Here is a 4,552-nt window from a genome sequence, read left to right on the forward strand (position 1 = left end):
ACTAAATATCTAAGCACTTAGTATTTCATTTCTACTGCGCCGACAAATTCCCTGGTGACTTCTTATGAACGATTCCTACATGCAAAGTGAAAAGCATTTTACCTTATGCAACCCAGCTGCACCATATTTTTCAGATCCCCAGGGGCGTAATCTGTGCACTTACGGCCGACTGCGTTGTTTTTTTTTTCGATTATAGAGGTTTTAACCTTAAGGTCATTCGCCTCTTCGGGTTAGAAAAATCTCTTATGAAAAATTTCTAACGCTATGCGCGGGGTCGGGACTTGAACCCAGGTGCGCTGCGTGCAAGGCAATCGATTTACCAACTACGCTACGCCCACCCCCCAGCGCGTTATGTTCTTTAGATTTTCAGAGATCTATTCCAATAGATGTATTTTCATTTCTACTGTTCTGTTTACATATCTATGGTTTTATATATTTTGTGGGCCGCTGACAATAAAGTTGTAATTTTGTGGTATTTAAACTAGTTTCTCGTTGGATTTAGTAAAAAAAACATTGTCATTGCTTTGTTAGCTTTATCAAAATTAATTCATCTTTGAATAAAAAATGGTGGTTAAATTTTGGTGGTTAAATTCACTAGCTTACATATCTGAAATACAGATGGCGCTGTTTTAGTTTAGCTATTTTTCACTAGATGTCGCTACAAGTACCTCCAAAATATTTTGGCCAATGGATTTTTTGGTGGTTAGTTTCACCCAAGTTAAGATGGCGAGTCTTTATTAATTCAATTTTAATAATTCAACGCTTTTTCTTGAAAAGGGCGATACTAGCAGTGACACCATTCGCAGAAAATCAACAGTGAATATTTCAAGGCTTGGTTTTATTTCCTATTTAAGAACTATAGACCTTTCTTGTCAAAAAAATTTATATGCTAGAATACTTCCTTTTTTATTCTCGATTCGTTAGCGCATATTGCCGCGATGATTTTGTACCTCTAACTGTTGAAAAAATGAAAAACAGCGCGAGCTGCTCATTTAACCCCGTATTCTGAATACCTATCTTGCCTTGTTTCCCCGTATTTTTACACCATTTGAATGAATTTCCTGTGGGGAATACTAAAAGGATGCCAGATCTACATGTATATTAAGAAATCTGCAGATTCTGCATTTTCGCTGCAGATTTTTTGCAGATTACAAATATTTAGCAGAACAAAGCCTATGCCAGCTAATTTTAACCAGCCTTCAACGTTTTTGATCATTCAAAATATTAACACATTACATTTCTATGTCAAATTTATTAAAGATTTTTGTGGCAATCTGCAGACTTTTATATTTTTACTGCAGGCTATTGTTTAAATAGACCTGGCATCACTGATGCTAAAATAATTCATTCATATACCTGTCAAAAGCATCATTTTTCACTTGCAAGAGGGATGAGGATTGTAACATTGGGAACCTGGCACATACATTGATCAAACGGCTCTGGATAGAAAACACGGTGGCATATGTGTTTAGGACATGGTATGAATTCTTTTTGGTAAATTTCTCGCCCGCTTGTTTATGTATTTTATCACTTTTAGAGTTGTGCGGCCGAGGCGTTAGTGAACTGGCTCAAATAACTTCACCAGAAACTCTTGCTTTTAGTAATGTGAAATGGATTCTCGTATTGCTACCAAGTACAAAACTGGGTAACTTGAGCAATTGACCCTCGGCATGTTTCGTGGCAAGTGATGCTCAGAGTCTACGCGTTTATCAAACAGCAATCGATGTTCGAACACTAGCGTTCCAAACGCAGGTTCCATTGGATGGATTCGACGAAATTGTTTTAAGATTCTTTATCTGATTAACCCCCAGGAACTCGTAAAAATAGTCTCGCAACAGTTTACGGCCCGACCAGGATGCATAATTCAACTAGATACAATTGACAATGTCACGCATGACTAGTAGAATACTAAATTACTGCTTATTTTCTAAAAACGGCTGACTACTGTTGAGCGTTCTGAGGAACAGATGATAATACGCTATGATAATAAACACTGGCTTAATTGCAGGGCAGATGGCAGAATTCCCCGTTTACAGATTCATTCTATTGGGTCGTTTTGGGATGCACAGCAAACGGAACGATGAACGTTGCGAATTGTGATTGCTTTACAACCTACGGCTTGGGATGAAATGAGCAGTAATTTGAGGAATGTCCCAGATAGTATCTTGGTACATAATTTATATGATCCAGGGTACGTTCACCGAGCTGGAATGCATGGTGTGAGAAAAAACAACAGCGACCACATCAACGACTAACGTTCGTGCTCAAGAGTCGCCATTGCGAGTGGACGTCGATGTGTTACATGCCGCTTCAGCAGCTCGGCATCTCAGATCTTCGTCTATTGATACAGTTGGTTTTGCATCTTACGTATAATTAACTAGCTAATACCCATCGCGCGTTGCTACGATTTTCAACGAAATAGGAGGAAAACACAATTCTTACGTAGCGCTATCTGGCGGGCAGATAATCCCCAACCAATAGCACACAAATACGCTCCATAACAAATGGAATCTATAAATGATATACATACAAACTTTGACTTTTATAGATTTATAGATATATAGATATAGATAGATAGATGGAACCAACTATTTGTTTCTAAAAATGTAATGTTATTGGTAGTTTTGTGTATAATTGTCTCATGGAGCAAAAATGCGAGTAACGGCGGTGCTCATGAGTTCTGCCTATGCTTTCGTGTACAGTATGGGAAGTCCCGCCTGGGCCAGGCGGCATAACCAATGAAGTCGGTTTAAGACAACGTAGATTGGTGTTTCTTTTCAAAAACATGTAACAGAACTTATATGCAATGTTGAATAAAATTTAGTTTGGAATTCAATGCCCTAATAAAAGCAAAGATATTTCTAGAAATTCAAACTAATTCGAAGTTTCTATCCCACTCCTAAAAAAATCTGGACTGCCATCTCTAAATTGTTTTCCTCTCAATGACTGCTCGGTGGCTTTATAACTTTGTGCGAATTCAAAGCATTGCTTCATATTTTATATAATGCAATTATCTAAGGGACCATTCATAAATTACGTAACGCAAAAATTGTCCAAAATTGACCCCCCCCCTCCCCCTATGTAACAAAGTGTCACAGATTTTTCCATCTCCTCCTCCCCTGTTACGTAACAAATTCCAAGAAAAAAAATTTTTTTCTTCGATGAAAACATGTTACGTAACGATCTAGTTAACACCCCCTCCCCCCTATGTCACAACTTGTCGTACCCCCTCCCCCCTAAAAGCGTTACGTAATTTATGAATGGTCCCTAATCTAAATAAGATAAAAGTTATTTTCAATCACGGCCAAAACAGCTGCGCAGGCGGTGGGAGTGCAATGAGACAGGCAACTGGCGACCAATGATTGAACAACCTGAATAATTCGGAACACCCGGATTAATCGGAATAGTTTTGAAAACTAGGTTCAATCAACAACGATGAAAACTACGTTGCTGGGTACAAGGTATGACTGCGGTGCTACTGAACATCGAACACTTAAAAGACGCTTCAACAGCGGCATTTGTTCAAAGATTTCACTGCAGGTTTTCACCTGGATCAACTCTGTTTAATCACAATTGATAGGCAGAAGCAAAATGGTACCAGTTGCGGGACCGATTTCTTCACCATCGCTAACTTTTAAACCAGGTTCACCAGTACGTTTAAACCTGGCTTAAACGTTTAGCGAGGGTGAAAAAATCGGCCCGCGGCAATTTGAAATGAAAACACAGGAATTCATATACCAATGAACAATATTTCTATTTGGTTTATGGCAAGATTATTTTAATTCCGGGTCTCAGTAAATTTAAAATAAAATGCCCTGTATGTCATATGTTCAGCATATGGCTAATATATATTTTCACCATTAGCACTTTTCGTCACGCCAATATCTTCAAGCAAATAATCATAACGTATGAGCTTGTGCGAACACCCCTGGCTGCTACTCCGTTATCGATAATTATGCTTGGGAGTAGCAAAACATCTTTTAATATGCAACTCCTGATAATCCTAGTCTTTATTGATCAATACCGGCGCCGGCCAGGCCCGAACGTAAATCGCGAAGGAAAGTGAAGGAATGGTTAGTCCGATACTTGCTTTTGCTAGAGGCCGTATATACTACTGCGTACTCCACAAGTATCACAGGAGGAGGAGATATTTTTGTAAGAGTATAGAAGTTGGATCACTTCTTCTTTACCGACGCCAGAGAGGTGACTTCACTATCTGGACTAGACATCGATCCACCAAACTCATAGACCGGGGACTAACGGCTTTACTTCCCTTCCGAAGGAAGACGTGACCACAGATTTTTTCACCCCAGAAAAATCTCAACAACCTCGGATGGAATTGAACCCAGGCAAATTGGAATGAGTGGCGGTCACGCTTACCACTCAACCACCGGCGCCGTCAACAAATGATCATAACATATGAAAGCGTCAGAAAATTAAAAATAAATATTACAGGATAACCAGTTTTAGCAATATTCCATCAAAGTACACTGTCACTTTGACGTTGTGCCTTACTGGTATACTGGGTTGTGTAAAACGTGTGTGTAAACGA

The 4,552-nt window shown here is 39.1% G+C and overlaps 1 long non-coding RNA gene across 1 annotated transcript; it reads left to right on the forward strand.

Annotated features, from left to right (window-relative positions):
- Positions 1-770: 770 nt before the first annotated feature.
- LOC131692812 (uncharacterized) lies at positions 771-2,904 on the forward strand. Its single transcript, XR_009306065.1, has 3 exons — positions 771-816; positions 1,302-1,478; positions 1,538-2,904. It is a non-coding gene; the product is annotated as an uncharacterized LOC131692812 (long non-coding RNA).
- Positions 2,905-4,552: the final 1,648 nt, after the last annotated feature.

This window comes from Topomyia yanbarensis, chromosome 3, assembly GCF_030247195.1.
Source record: "Topomyia yanbarensis strain Yona2022 chromosome 3, ASM3024719v1, whole genome shotgun sequence".
Lineage (NCBI taxonomy): Eukaryota > Metazoa > Arthropoda > Insecta > Diptera > Culicidae > Topomyia > Topomyia yanbarensis.